General features: G+C 42.7%; 1 pseudogene; it reads left to right on the top strand.

Annotated features, from left to right (window-relative positions):
• Window positions 1–16,834, top strand: part of LOC110506081 (protein arginine N-methyltransferase 3-like) — a 118,783-nt pseudogene that overhangs the window by 46,898 nt on the left and 55,051 nt on the right.

The following is a 16,834-nucleotide window of genomic DNA, read 5'->3' as shown; positions in this document are numbered from 1 at the left end:
TTGTAGTCAATGAACAGCATTCTCACATAGGTATTCCTCTTATCTAAGTGGGTGAGGGCAGTGTAGAGTGCAATTGAGATTACATCATCTATGGATCTGTTGGGGCGGTATGCAAATTGTAGTGGGTCTAGGGCAGTGCTCACCAACCTTTTCTGAGTCAAAATCACTTTCTGAGTGAAAATGAAAGCAGAGATCTACAGCTCAGATGTTTTTAATCATGACTTAAACGTGAGCCTATGCAACATTAACCATTTTAAAACAGTTCTGTAGCAATACGGTTTGTGCAGTAGTTATTGGCCTAATACATTATCACTGCATATTGGCTATGCTTCAATTGCCCTGCCAATTTTGTCCTTCTCAGACCATTTTCAAATTATATTTAAAAAATAATTGGTATATGATCACACTGGTAATATATAATTTGTTATTACTTATGAGGCACAGCTGAATGAGCATGATATATATGTATTTTTTAGTTTTTACTGGATTGATGGCCTGCATCTGATGGTCAGAGGGGAGGGAGGGAGTAGCGGTGAGGCTACTCCCTCCCTCCCTGTTCTTTGGAACAGGAATGATGGTGGTCAGCTTGAGACGTGGTGATAACAGACTGGGACAATGAGAGTTTGATAATGACCGTGAACATGCTTTCCAGCTGTTCTGCGCATGCTCTGAGAACACGCCCTCGAATTCCGTTCGGCCACTCGTCCTTACAAGTGTTGACCTGATTAAAAACCTTTGCCTCTGAGAGCGAGATCACCCAGTCCCCTGGGTCAGCGAGGACCCTTGTGCACGGCTCTGTGGTGTTTTTGTCGTAGCGTGCATACAATACATTAAGGTCGTCTGGTAGAGAGCATCGTTGGGCAGATCACGGCTGGGACTTACTTAATTTTTTAATTTCACCTTTATTTAACCAGGTAGGCTAGTTAAGAACAAGTTCTCAATTACAACTGCGACCTGGCCAAGATAAAGCAAAGTAGTGCGACACAAACAACAACACAGAGTTACACATGGAATAAACAAACATACAGTCAATAACAAAATAGAAAAAAAAGTATATGTACAGTGTGAGCAAATGAGGCATGATAAGGGCAATAAATAGGCCATAGAGGCGAAATGATTACAATTTAGCAATTTAAACACTGGAGTGATAGATGTGCAGAAGATGAATGTGCAAGTAAAGATACTGGGGTGCAAAGGAGCAAAAATAATTAATAACATTATGGGGATGAGGAAGTTGGATGGGCTATTTACGGATGGGCTATTTACAGATAGGCTATGCACAGGTGCAGTGATCTGTGAGCTGCTCTGACAGCTGGTACTTAAAGTTAGTGAGGGAGATATGAGTCTCCAGCTTCAGTGATTTTTGAAATTCCTTCCAGTCATTGGCAGCAGAGAACTGGAATGAAAAGCCAAACGAGGAATTGGCTTTGGGGGTGACCAGTGAAATATACCTGCTGGAGCACTTGCTAAGAACTTCGGCTATCTGGATTTGGGTGAAGGAGAATTGGGGGAGGCTTGAGCAAGTTGCTGTGGAGGGTGCAGGGCTGTTGACATGGGTAGGTGTGGCCAGGTGGAAAGCATGGCCAGCTGTAGAAAAATGTTTCTTGTTATTCTCAATTATTGTGGATTTATCGGTGGTGACAGTGTTTCCTAGCCTCAGTGCAGTGGGCAGCTGGAAGGAGGTTCTCTTATTCTCCATGGACTTTACAGTGTCCCAGAACTTTGTGGAGTTTGTGCTGCAGGATGCAAATTTCTGTTTGAAAAAGCTAGCCTTTGCTTTCCTCACTGCCTATGAATATTGGTTCCTAACTTCCCTGAAAAGTTGCATATTACGGGGGCTATTCGATGCTAATGCCGTACGCCACAGGATGTTTTTGTGCTGTTCAAGGGCAGTCAGGTCTGGAGTGAACCACGGGCTATATCTGTTCCTGGTTCAACATTTTTTGAATGGGGCATGCTTATCTAAGATTGTGAGGAAAGCATTTTTAAAGAATAACCAGGCATCTTCTACTGACTGAATGAGGTCAATATCCTTCCAGGATACCCAGGCCAGGTCGATTAGAAAGACCTTCTCGCTGAAGTGTTTTAGGGAGCGTTTGACAGTGATGAGGGGTGGTCGTTTGATCGCAGACCCGTTACGGACGCAAGCAATGAGGCAGTGATCGCTGAGATCCTGATTGAAGACAGCAAGAGGTGTATTTGGAGGACAGGTTGGTTATCTTGTAATCCTGCAGTGGACTATAGCCCCTGCCACATGCTTCGGGCATCGGAGCTTGTGTAATATAATTCCACCCTGTTCCTATACTGAACATAAATTGTTGGTCCCATGTTTCATGAGCTGAAATAAAAGATCCCAGAAATGTTCCATGTCTCTCAAATTTGTTTACATCCCTGTTAGTTAGCATTTCTCCTTTTACAAGATAATCCATTCACCTGACTGTTGTGGCATATGAAGAAGCTGATTGACCCTTAGCTTACAATTTCCACGCCCCTACGGAAATCTAATTAACATAATACAAAAATCCCCATGGAAATCCACCTGTTTAAGCGATAGAGATATCTTTTTTTTTGTTGCATGGGCCGCGTCTCAATCCACCACCCCTTCCGCATCGGCGGTAAAAGGTGGAAAAGCTAAAGCGGCGTTTTGTCAGACCATGAGACATCTCAAAAATCTGTTTTCTCACAAAAACATCTGTAGCATCTGAAAGGTTTGTCCTACAAAGTATTATGACCACTCTATTGAAAGATGAGACTCTAACAATGGCGTTATCTGTTTTGCTCTAGGACGCCAGTTAAAAATTAATAGTAGAAGAAATGGAGATAGTTGAGTTTATTATTTAGTAAAATAAGGTAATAAATACATGTAAACAAATTGCTTGTTTTTATAATAGTTACCTGATCTTTCTTATATCTTTCACTTCTGCTTGTAAACAGAAAGCAGTCGTATAGAGTCATGATCTGATTTGCAGAAGGGAAACGAGGGAGGGCTTACTTGCTTGTGGGTAGAGTATCAGTGATCTAGGACTTTATCGCCCCTAGTTGCAAAGGAAATGTGTTGATGAAAGTTGGGCATTAATTGTCTTAATGTCGCGGAATTAAAAACACCAGCAACAAGGTGGTGCTTGTTTATAGCCTCGTTTAGTTCGTTAAGTGCCAACTTCTTGTTTTTATTGTCCTAGGGTGGAATAGATACAGCAGTCACAATAACATATCGTGTTGTTTTATGTTGAATTACAGGAATTTAAGGGATTTTGTTTGTGAGATGCAGCTTCAAACATAGTAAAGCAAATGTGGAAAAACAAAGGATGTCATCCTTTCAGGTGTTTCCTAACACCTTTTGGTCTAATTATTATTATTTAGGAATGTGTCAATTAAAACAAATTCAGAATTACGGTAGTATGACATGTTTTAGTTGCTTAAATTAGTATGACCAAATTAATAAATAACACAATTAATACTCTTAAAGGTACTGTGAGTTCGGTTCAAAAAGTTTCACTTCAACTGTAGCTCGTCCGTTTTCATTTAAATTAATTTAAAAAAAACGTGCATTGTAAATTCTACATGTTAACACGATCTCATCTCTTGAAGCATTCTTGCCACCCAACCCAACTACATACTACTGTTTTCTTGTCATCTTTCCTTTATTTAACAAATAATGTGCATGTATCCATTTGCAGCACCAAAGCATTGAACAAAAACAGTCTATACAGTGGGGAGAACAAGTATTTGATACACTGCAGATTTTGCAGGTTTTCCCTACTTACAAAGCATGTAGAGGTCTGTAATTTTTTATCATCACTTCAACTGTGAGAGATGGAATCTAAAACAAAAATCCAGAAAATCACATTGTATGATTTTTAAGTAATTAATTAGCAATTTATTGCATGACAAGTATTTGATACATCAGAAAAGCCGAACCTAATATTTGGTACAGAAACCTTTGTTTGCAATTACAGAGATCATATGTTTCCTGTAGTTCTTGACCAGGTTTGCACACACTGCAGCAGGGATTTTGGCCCACTCCATACTTCTCCAGATCCTTCAGGTTTCGGGGCTGTCGCTGGGCAATACGGACTTTCAGCTCCCTCCAAAGATTTTCTATTGGGTTCAGGTCTGGAGACTGGCTAGGCCACTCCAGGACCTTGAGATGCTTCTTACGGAGCCACTCCTTAGTTGCCCTGGCTGTGTGTTTTGGGTCGTTGTCATGCTGGAAGACCCAGCCACGACCCATCTTCAATGCTCTTACTGAGGGAAGGAGTTTGTTGGCCAAGATCTTGCGATACATGGCCCCATCCATCCTCCCCTCAATACGGTGCAGTCGTCCTGTCCCATTTGCAGAAAAGCATCCCCAAAGAATGATGTTTCCATCTCCATGCTTCACGGTTGGGATGGTGTTATTGGGGTTGTACTCATCCTTCCTCCAAAATGCTCTATTTTTGTCTCATCAGACCACATGACCTTCTCCCATTCCTCCTCTGGATTATCTAGATGGTCATTGGCAAACTTCAGACGGGCCTGGACATGCGCTGGCTTGAGCAGGGGGACTTTGCTCGCGCTGCAGGATTTCAATCCATGACGGCGTAGTGTGTTACTAATGGTTTTCTTTGAGACTGTCGTCCCAGCTCTCTTCAGGTCATTGACCAGGTCCTGCCGTGTAGTTCTGGGCTGATCCCTCACCTTCCTCATGATCATTGATCCCCCACGAGGTGAGATCTTGCATGGAGCCCCAGACCGAGGGTGATTGACCGTCATCTTGAACTTCTTCCATTTTCTAATAATTGCGCCAACAGTTGTTGCCTTCTCACCAAGCTGCTTGCCTATTGTCCTGTAGCCCATACCCACCTACAATTTTATCCCTGATGTCCTTACACAGCTCTCTGGTCTTGGCCATTGTGGAGAGGTTGGAGTCTGTTTGATTGAGTGTGTGGACAGGTGTCTTTTATACAGGTAGCAAGTTCAAACAGGTGCAGTTAATACAGGTAATGAGTGGAGAACAGGAGGGCTTCTTAAAAAAAAAAACTAACAGGTCTGTGAGAGCCGGAATTCTTACCGGTTGGTAGGTGATCAAATAATGTCATGCAATAAAATGCAAATTAATTACTTAAAAATCATACAATGTGATTTTCTGGATTTTTGTTTTAGATTCCATCTCTCACAGTTGAAGTGTACCTATGATAAAAAAATTACAGACCTCTACATGCTTTGTAAGTAGGAAAACCTGCAAAATCGTCAGTGTATCAAATACTTGTTCTCCCCACTGTAGTTGTCAGGAGTTCACTGTTTTCCTCAGCACTCACTGTGTACACATGGTATATGGTTTATTGTCCACGTATTTCACAATGGGTTCTACAGTGAACAACAGTTGTTGTATTAAAAACGAGACATTCTGCGGTCCGTAGCTTCCCGCCAGTCAGTGTGTGTGCGTGTGTCATGTACAGTACAGTCTGCTCTTTGAGATTGTGTTTGTGACAGTAGGTTATTCTGTGACAACTTTGAAGTGGTTTTATATCTGTCTTAATTTCTAGCACTTTAGCATATGGCTGTAATGTCCCTCCACGGGGGGGAACAGCCGTGGCCCCAAGCGCTTCAGCCTCGGCCAAATCACCAAGCCGATTAACCACTCAGATAAACACATTTTAGATGTTTAACGTTTACAAAACACATTAAGACTCATGTTTAATGTTTATTTCAAATTCATGGTTTAATGTTTATAGAATGCATTCAGATGGGGTTTAATGTCTTTGTTTTTTTCTGAGCCTGGTTTGGCTCAGATTCTACTACAAGCGTGTTTTGTATTTTTGTCCCAGTCATAAACATGAGTCACAAACAAGGTCAGTATTGACAGAAAGTGTCAAAAGTAGGACAGAGTGGCCATAAGGGTCTGGTATTTGATGGATATCCTCGTTACTGGTGCTTTATGAAATGGATGCCGAGTGCAACACCCACAACAACTAGGACACCAGAGTCTCTTGTTATGTGAATGAAATTCATGTCAAATGTGTTTCATACTGTTAGGGTAATGTTTGCAATAGCTTCCTTGCCTTCTTTCCTCATTTATAACTGGTATGAGAAATTGGTAAACATATGGTAAGCTAAATATGGTAACAAGTAATCAAATCACAATTGTCTCTTTTTTTTGTTGTTGACGGATAGCAGCTCCAACACTCAGACATAATTTACAAACTAAGCATTTGTGTTTAGTGAGTCCAGCAGATGAGAGGCAGAAGGGATGGCCAGGGATGTTCTCTTGATAAATGTGTGAATTGGACCACGTGGAGGAGGCCATAGGAGGGAAACAACCCAGCAGCAGGACCGCTACCTCCGCCTTTGTGCAAGGAGGACCAGGAGGAGCACTGCCAGAGCCCTGCAAAATGACCTCCAGCAGGCCACAAATGTGCATGTGTCTGCTCAAACGGTCAGAAACAGACTCCATGAGGGTGGTATGAGGGCCCGACGTCCACAGGTGGGGGTTGTGCTTACAGCCAGCCCAACACCGTGCAGGACGTTTGGCATTTGCCAGAGAACACCAAGATTGGCAAATTCGCCACTGGCGCCCTGTGCTCTTCACAGATGAAAGCAGGTTCACACTGAGCACATGTGACAGACGTGACAGTCTGGAGACGCAGTGGAGAACCTTTTGCTGCCTGCAACATCCTCCAGCATGACCGGTTTGGCGGTGGGTCAGTCATGGTGTGGGGTGGCATTTCTTTGGGGTGCCGCACAGCCCTCCATGTGCTCGCCAGAGGTAGCCTGACTGTCATTAGGTACCGAGATGAGATCCGGTTGCAGTTGGCCCTGGGTTCCTCCTAATGCAAGACAATGCTAGACCTCATGTGGCTGGAGTATGTCAGCAGTTCCTGCATGAGGAAGGCATTGATGCTATGGACTGGCCCGCCCGTTCCCCAGACCTGAATCCAATTGAGCACATCTGGGAAATCATGTCTCGCTCCATCCACCAACGCCACGTTGCACCACAGACTGTCCAGGAGTTGGCGGATGCTTTAGTCCAGGTCTGGGAGGACATCCCTCAGGAGACCATCCGCCACCTCATCAGGAGCATGCCCAGGCGTTGTAGGGAGGTCATGCAGGCATGTGGAGGCCACACACACTACTGAGCCTCATTTTGACTTGTTTTAAGGACATTACATCAAAGTTGGATCAGCCTGTAGTGTGGTTTTCCACTTAAATTTTGAGTGTGACTCCAAATCCAGACCTCCATGGGTTGATAAATTTGGTTTCCATTGATAATTTTTACGTGATTTCACATTCAACTATGTAAAGAAAAAAGTATTTAATAAGAATATTTCATTCATTCAGATCTAGAATGTTATTTTAGTGTTCCCTTTATTTTTTTGAGCAGTGTATTTTTAATTTTTTATTTATTTTGACTATCCGGAAAAAATCATGATATTCAAATAGTAAAATCATTTCAAATGCCCATCCCTACTCCCCTATCACTCTTATCCTCTATGTTCAGTCTATCCATACATCTCACCCTCTTACTGTATTTTTAGTCTACCCAGAACGTTGCACCATCAGCCTGGCTGCAGTGGGCGACACGGAGAAGCACCAGGGCCGTATTGCATTCTGGGATGACATATACGGGTTCAAGATGGCGTGCATGAAGAAGGCTGTCACTCATCTCTAAGCCTGCAGTCATACAGGTACACACACACACACACACACTCACACACACACACACACACACACACACGAGGTATGTAGAAAGGAAAAAGGTTACAGCAATTGAGTGGGTGTAGAGAGTTAGTCATAGAGAGAGAGAGGTCCCTGGAGGCAGGTTGTGTGTGTGTGAGTACATGTGTGGCAGAGCTGTAGCGCTGGGTGATTGATAAGTCTAATCCTTGTTTAAGTTCCTCTTTAGGAAACTTCATTACTCTCTCCCCCCTGCAAATGGAGAGCCACTCACTGAGCTAATGGAGAAAACACACACACACACACACACACACACACACACACACACACACACACACACACACACACACACACACACACACACACACTGTAGGGAGAGTACAACACACTCACTAATACACACACACACTACAAGCACAATCATCCTCTTAGATCCTGAACCTACATACACCATATACACACACATTGCGTTTCCTAACAGACATTCTAAATCACACACACAAATGAGAGCATGGATGCCTTTTTAAAACCTTTTTTTGTCATATTCTCTGTAATTTCTGTGGACGCTCCTTCCTCTACCCATCCTCCTCTTTGTTAAGTAGCATGTTCTTTCCCATGTCTCTTCCATAATGAACGAGCGGAGCGGGTGAAATAATGGAATTTGAATCTTCTAATCGATTGTTTCTCCTTGTGGACTGCTCTTCCCAGAGGATTGATTGTAACACAGTGTGTCTCTCAGAGCTGGAGTTTGCATCAGACTTCTGCCTAAAGATTACAGACTGCACGGTGAGTCGCACACACAGACACACACGCACGCCTAACTCAATCTTCTGATTTAATCAAGGCTGTCAGCTGTGAGGATTGATCACAGGTGTGGTGATAAATGGGGCCAACTAATTGGCTAGGAAGGGTCAGGTGGGTGGTACACTAGTGTGATTGATAGAAAATCCTCCTGATCCCCAGGTGTGGCTGATTACATGCATTGTTGCGTCACATGTGAAAGGAGTTTGTCATACCAGGGAGATCGTGTTACTTATGTGGTGTGTTCTTTCTGTACCTTGAATATAAACATTGAATGCATATTTAATCTTTGTTAAATATGCACATTTTGGTGCCTTCTCCAATTTCTAATGAGGTCAAAACTACAGATTGGGTGGTGGACATTTGGGTTATGTTCAACTTGGCATTTTGCAGCAGAAATTCAGCGTTCTTATGGGACAATTTCAGGTAGTACCTCCCCATTTCCAAAAATGTTGCGCCATTTCATTCCTACTGGGAACTGCTGTCTCTTATCCCAAGTACAAACCACTGTCGTTGTGCACTAAAACCCAAATTGCTCTACATTGAGGTGTGCTGCAATGTGGCTGACCCTGAGCCTCTCAACAAGCTTTGTGTGTATGGGGTTGTGGGAAGGGGGGCAGAAGAAAAATGTACGTTCTAACCAAATGGAGAATCAAAATTAATAAACTTACAGCTCTAACACACCTGATAAAACTGGTCTTTTGGTGATAACCGTGATTGATTTTTTTAAAACATTTGCCTTAGTGCAGCAAAAGCCCACACTTCCAGTCGCTTTCAAGACCATAATCAGAGACCCCTTGTTTAAATCTTCTCCGTAACCAATCTTAGGCACTAGGCAGGGGGTGGATGATAGTTCACTCTGTACGGTGAACTATCATCCACCTATCATCTAGTCTATTCTATGCTGTGCTGGCAGGCACTCACACTGCGGCTCGTCACCATGTCTCCCCCTCTGGGAAGTTCTCAGACTGATCGGCATAGAGCTCTGGTCAAAGGCGTTGCGCTATGAATGGAATAGGGTGCCATTTTGTGAATTGCACGCAGAGAACATATAGAGCAGAAATAGCCCTGGTGGACTCCGGCAAGTGATTTGTCTTTGGTGGCCCATTGTATTTTGAGAGCATTGTGCAGTGTGGCACCAGTGTCTCTCTCCACTATTTTAAAAGTGAATCAATAGCTGGTTATTATCTGCCTCTGCTCTGTCGGCCCTGTGGATCTAATGGAATTTGTAAACATCCTCTTTTTTTTATTTTATTCTCTCTGCCCCATAATTTAAAATATCCACCTTTTTTATTTGTTCCATTTCTTGGTGTGTGGATTGCCTGGTGCAATGAAATTATAAATCTCACTTTGTAGTGCTTTTGTGTGACTGAACATTTGACTGAATTTTACAATTAACGGAATCTCTGATGACAGGTTAAGGGGGGGCTCTTGGGTCTCTTGTGTTTGACTAGTATTTCACAGGGGTATTGTGGATAGTGGCAGACTGAGATTTGGATGAAATGTCCCATAGATACTGGTCAGTTTTGTGTTTTCCCCCTTATGGGCTAAGGTTAGGATTTTAGAGGTGCTTAATCCTAGATATTTTACTATTGGTAACTACTACCCTGCGTGTGGACCACGTGTGAGGGAGAGAATGGACCGCGTGTGCGCGTGTACTTGCATGTGCGTCAGCGAGAGCGTTCGTCCGCTGTGATGGAGCGCCTGCTTTTGTTCTCCTGTCGACAGTCCATTCATCAGCGATGCCTGCCTAACCTTGCATTAAATGAACAGCACAACCCCTGCGTCTGCGCCACGCACACAGAAGACAAATACCCCCCCCCCCTCTCCCTCCCTCTGTCCCCCCCTTTTTTTACTCTTATCACTCCTCCTTTCCCTGTATATGTAGGCCCAGAAAACCTCTGTCAAAAAGCATGGGTCATGCTTTAAAGGTTTTGCATTGTTTTGTAGTCAGAAGGATATTATCTCAAGGGGTTGTCTTGTTTTTATTTTTGTATTTTTAAACTTTAATTTAATTCAGACTTGTGATTCAGTATCTATGTAGTAGCTTATAGTCCAAATGACCAATTTTCCCCTTGGTGAGATAAAATAGTATTTATTTAACCTTTTAAGACTAGTTACTTTAGACTAGTTTTAAGACTTGTATTACTCCCAAGGCCATTCTTTGCTGATCATATCCACTAGAGTATTGCCCTGGTTGCTGTGAAAAAAAGAATGTGATGCATTATATTCCATAGTTGATTCGGGGGAAAAAATTAACATAAGAAGCCCCAAAACTATCCCTAACTTCAAAAGCCTCAAAGATCTGGTTTGGAAAGAGAAGGGTTACCTATATTTTTTTATTCATTCTAACACCAGTGTCTCTCACTGCTGAAGAGGTTGATGGAAACTCACTTCTGTTTGATTCGTCTTTCACCTGCTCTCCATCAAATTTAAATTGAATGGAAAAAGTGGCCTTCCAGTCAGACAGAAGGTGCTCTCTGAAATTTCAGGGACATTTTGGAGCACATTAAGAGCAAAATTATTAAACTCCCATCCCTGGTTATTTGTCAGCGTCACTCATTGTCCACCAGGTGACTGTCACACCAAACACCTTACCCCCTAGGTGCAGCCCCCATAACATAACCCCCTGTGTGTTACTGAGTTTACAGTCACCCCTGTTGTGTGCAGAGTTTTTAACTGGGCAGGAATGCAGGGCCTCAGAGTTCTACTTAAAATCACATCTGATGTTTTTCCCACCTTACTAATTATGAATTTCTGCTTGTATGATTTCACATGGAGTATCTACTATTTAGTTTTCCACACCCTCTCACACAATTAGACTACACGATATATACAATATAATCAACCAAAAAACACATGTACTGAATTACCTTTTCTCTAAGTTTAGAGAGCTCTATATCTCTAAATTTGGACTCTACAAGGTGTTGAAAGCATTCCATAGGGGTGCTGGCCCATGTTGACTCCACTGCTTCCCACAGTTGTCAAATTGCCTGGATGTCCTTTGGGTGGGACCATTCTTGATACACATGGGAAACCGTTGAGCGTGAAAAACACTCAAACCGGCACGCCTGGCACCTACTACCATACCCCGTTCAAAGAGACTTAAATATTTTGTCTTGCCCATTCACCCTCTGAATGGCACACCTACACAATCCATGTCTCAGTTGTCTCTGCATACATACACAATCTATGTATCAGCTGTGTCAGCTTAAAAATCCTTATTTAAACTGTTTCCTCCCCTTCATCTACACTGTTTGAAGTGGATTTAACAAGTGACATCAATAAGGAATCATAGCTTTCACCTGGATTCACCTGGTCAGTATGTCATGGAAAGAGCAGGTGTTCCTAATGTTTTGTCCAGTTAGTGTAAATCAGAGAAACATTTAAATATTACATTCCAGAAAATGAAATCCGGAAATAGTTTGGCTAGTTCTATTTTACATCGAACACATGTAAGATCAAAATCTGAGAATTTTCTTCCAGGTTTAGCCCTGGACCAGTGGATACGGTGAATTACCTTGACTTTTATTAGGCTGTTTCTAGCGCCAAAATAGAATGTTCTCTTGCTATATAGCACAGATCCCCAAGTCTCATCCTCAAACCCTGCTCTAAAATTATTTCCTGTAAAGATGGGTTCTTTAAGTAATTAATGATTGCATATAGTGCCTTCAGAAAGTATTCACACCACTTGACTTTTTGTTGTGTTGCAAAGTGGGATTAAAATTGATTTAATTTTCATTTTTTGTCAACGATCTACACAAAATACTCTGTCAAAGTGGAAGAAAAATTCTGACATTTGTAAAAGATTCATGAAAAATAGAACACAAATATATCTTGATTGAATAAGTATTCTACCCCATGAGTCAATACATGTTAGAATCACCTTTTGCAGTGATTACAGCTGCGGGTCTTTCTGGGTAAGTCTCTAAGACGTCCACACCTGGATTGTGAAACATTTGCACATTATTCTTTACAAAATTCTTCAAGCTGTGTCAAATTGGTTGTTGATCGTTGCAAGACAACCATTTTCAGGTTGTGCAATAGATTTTCAAGCGGATTTAAGTCACAGCTGTAACTCAGCCACTCAGGAACCCACACTGTCTTCTTGGTAAGCAACTCCAGTGTAGATTTGGCATAAACATGGAATAAACAAACATACAGTCAATAACACAATAGAGAGAAAAGTCTATATACAGTGTGTGCAAATGAGGTGAGATAAGGGAGGTAAGGCAATAAATAGGCCTGTGAGCTGCTCTGACAGCTCGTGCTTTAAGTTAGTGGGGGAGATTGAGTCTCCAGCTTCAGTGATTTTTGAAATTCCTTCCAGTCATTGGCAGCAGAGAACTGGAAGGAAAGGCGGCCAAATGAAGAATTGGCTTTGGGGATGACCAGTGAAATATACCTGCTGGAGCACGGGCTACGGGTGGGTGCTGCTATGGTGACCAGTGAGCTAAGGCGGGGTTTTACCTAGCAAAGACTTATAGATGACCTGGAGCCAGTGGGTTTGGTGAAGAATATGAAGCGAGGGCCAGCCAACGAGAGCATACAGGTCGCATTGGTGGTAGAATATGGGGCTTTGGTGACAAAACGGATGGCACTGTGATAGACTGCATCTCATTTGCTGCATAGAGTGTTGGAGGCTATTTTGTAAATGACATCGCCAAAGTCAAGGATCGGCAGGATAGTCAGTTTTACGAGGGAATGTTTGGCAGCATGAGTAATGGATGCTTTGTTGCGAAATAGGATGCCGATTCTAGAGTTCATGATGTGAGTCTGGAAGTGGCGTGTGCAGTCTAACCAGACACCTAGGTATTTGTAGTTGTCCACATATTCTAAGCCAGAACCGTCCAGAGTAGTGATGTTGGACGGGCGGGCAGGTGCTGGCAGAAATCGGTTGAAGAGCAAGAGTTTAGTTTTCCTTGCATTTAAGAGCAGTTGGAAGCCACGGAAGGAGAGTTGTATGGCATTAAAGCTCGTCTGGAGGTTAGTTAACACAGTGTCCAAAGAAGGGCCAGAAGTATACAGAATGGTGTCGTCTGCGTAGAGGTGGATCAGAGAATCACCAGCAGCAAGAGCGACATCATTGCTGTATAGAGAGAAAAGAGTCGGCCCAAGAATTGAACCCTGTGGTACCCCCATAGAGACTGCCAGAGGTCCGGACAACGCCCTCCGATTTGACACACTGATCTCTGTCTGAGAAGTAGTTGGTGAACCAGGCGAGGCAGACATTTGAGAAACCAAGGATGTTGACTCTGCCGATAAGATTGTGGTGATTGACAGGGTCGAAAGCCTTGGGCAGGTCGCTGAATACAGCTACACAGTATTGTCTCTTATTGATGGCGGCTATGATATTGGTTAGGACCTTGAGCGTGGCTGAGGTGCACCCATGACCAGCTCGGACACCAGATTGCATAGCGGAGAAGGTACGGTGGGATTCTAAATTATCGGTGATCTGTTTGTTAACTTGGCTTTTGAAGACCTTCGAAAGGCAGGGTAGGATAGATGTAGGTCTGTAGCAGTTTGGGTCTAGAGTGTGTCCCCCTTTGAAGAGGGGGATGACCGCGGCAGCTTTCCAATCTTTGGGGATCTCAGACGATTCGAAAGAGAGGTTGAACTGGCTAGTGATAGGGGTTGCAACAATTTTGGCTGATAATTTTAGAAAGAGAGGTTCCAGATTGTCTAGCCCTGCTGATTTGAAGGGGTCCAGATTTTGTAGCTCTTTCTGAACATCAGCTATCTGGATTTGGGTGAAGGAGAAATGGGGAGGCTTGGGCAAGTTGCTGTGGTGTGCAGGCTGTTGACCTGGGTAGGGGTGGCCAGGTGGAAAGCATGGCCAGCCGTAGAAAAATGCTTATTGAAATTCTCATTTATTGTGGATTTATCGGTGGTGACAGTGTTTCCTAGCCTCAGTGCAGTGGGCAGCTTGAAGGGGGTGCTCTTATTCTCCAGGGACTTTACAGTGTCCCAGAACTTTGTGGAGTTTGTGCTGCAGGATGCACATTTCTGTTTGAAAAAGCTAGCCTTTGCTTTCCTAACTGCCTGTGTATATTGGTTCATAACTTCTCAGAAAGGTTGCATATCGCGGGGGCTATTTGATGCTAATGCAGTACGCCACAGGATGTTTTTGCCTCAAACGTTTAGTACCTTGTTGCGAACAGGAGGCATGGTTTGGAATAATTGTATTCTGTACAGGTTTCCTTTTAATTGTGTCAATTAGGTTAGTATTAATTGAGTAACTAGTGAGTGTGGATGAGGTAAATAAAAAATAGATTGTCTATCAATGATGACTATCCACCGGTGTCTGACAACTTGGATGGAAATTTACTAATGATAATAGCAGACGATATTGCCACTCCTAGTTGACATATCTTCAATTTAAGCCTATTCGAAAGTGTGTGCCCTCAGGCCTAGAGGGAAGCAAAAGTAATTTCGCTACCTAAGAATAGTTAAGCCCTCTTTATTGTCTCAAATAACCGACCAATCAGCCAATTAGCCTGCGTGCCTCCCATAGTCTGTTCTGGGGGACTGTGAAGACACCTCTTGTGGCATGTCTTGTGGGGTATGCATGGGTGTCCGAGCTGTGTGCCAGTAGTTTAGACAGATCGCTCTGTGCATTCAATATGTCAATACCTCTCATAAATAAAAGTAATGATGAAGTCAATCTCTCCTCCACTGTCAGCCAGGAGAGATTGACATGCATGTTATTAATATTAGCTCTCTGTGTACATCCAAGGGCCAGCCGTGCTGCCCTGTTCTGAGCCAATTGCAATTTTCCTAAGTCCTTTTTTTGTGGCACCTGACCACACGACTGAACAGTGCTCAAGGTGTGACAAAATTAGGGCCTGTAGGACCTGCCTTGTTGATATGTTAAGAAGGCAGAGCATCACTTTATTATAGACATATTTCTCATCTGTTTACAATCTAGGGTTACTCCAAGCAGTTTAATCATCTCAGCTTGCTCAATTTCCACATTATTTATTACAATATTTAGTTGAGGTTTAGGGCTTAGTGACTGTTTTGTTCCATATACAATGCTTTTAGTTTTAGAAATATTTAGGGCTAACTTACTCCTTGCCACCCACTCTGAAACTAACCGCAGCTCTTTGTTGAGTGTTGCAGTCATTTCAGTTACTGTAGGAGCTGACGTGTATAGTGGTGAGTCATCCACCTACATAGACACTCTGGCTTTACTCAAAGTCGGTGGCCTGTCGTTAGTCAAATTTGAAAAAGCACGGGACCTAAACAGCTACCCTGGGGAATTCCTGATTCTAACTGGATTATATTTGAGAGGCTTCCATTAAAGAACACCCTCTGTATTCTGTTAGACAAGTAAGTCTTTATCCACATTGTAGCAGGGGGTGTAAAGCCATAACACATACGTTTTTCCAGCAGCAGACTATGATCGATAATGTCAAAAGCTGCATGGAAGCCCCCACAATCATTCTATCATCAATGTCTCTCAGCAGTCATTAGTCATTTGTGTAATTGCTGTGCTTGTTGAGTGTCCTTCTATAACCATGCTGAAAATCTGTTGTCAATATGTTTACTGTGAAATAGCATTGTATCTGGTCAAACACAATTTTTTCAATAAGTTTGATAAGGGTTGGTAACAGGCTGCTTGGTTGGCTATTTGAGCCAGTAAAGGGGGCTTTACTATTCTTGGGTAGTGGAATGACTTTAGCTCCCCTCCAGGCCTGAGGGCACACACTCTCTAGTAGGCTTAAGTTGAAGATGTGACAAACAGGAGTTGCAATATCGTCTGCTATTAGCATTATCGTCTGCTGTTACACCTCCTCGCTGGGATCCCAAATCTCTCTCAGGTAATTCAAAAGGGCATTGGATTCCAAGAATAAAGGCATATAACCTGGATAGGTCTATTTAAAATGTAGGAATCAATTAGGTCAGGCACAGGTACATGATAAGACGCACTCTACACACACGTACGCATGGATTTTGTATTGTTGATATGTGATAGTAGAGTAGTGGCCTGAGAGAACACACTTAATGTGTTGTGAAAAGTGTCATGAAATGTAATATTTAAAATGGTATGTAACTGCCTTAATGTTGCTGGACCCCAGAAAAAAATAGCTGCTGCCTTGCCTGCAGCTAATGGGGATCCTTAATAAATACAAATATACATCGTCTATACAGTATATAGTAAAATATGGACTGCGTATAATAAGTGATCAGTATATTTGAGTGAAATCAGTGTTTGATCAGATTGCGTCTAACACGTTTGATGGTCTATTCTGCTTTCTGTCTTATCAATATACTATGTTCTGTCTTGACTTTGGGAAGAGTAATAGCTACCTGGTCTGAAAATAGTGTTTGTTGAGAATGGTCTAACACGGTTAGCAACATTAACAATTTTGATATC

The sequence above is a fragment of the Oncorhynchus mykiss genome, chromosome 26 (assembly GCF_057628025.1).
Source record: "Oncorhynchus mykiss isolate SJ-2025 chromosome 26, ASM5762802v1, whole genome shotgun sequence".
In the NCBI taxonomy this organism is placed as follows: Eukaryota; Metazoa; Chordata; class Actinopteri; order Salmoniformes; family Salmonidae; genus Oncorhynchus; species Oncorhynchus mykiss.
This window is presented reverse-complemented; position numbering and strand designations above follow the sequence as displayed.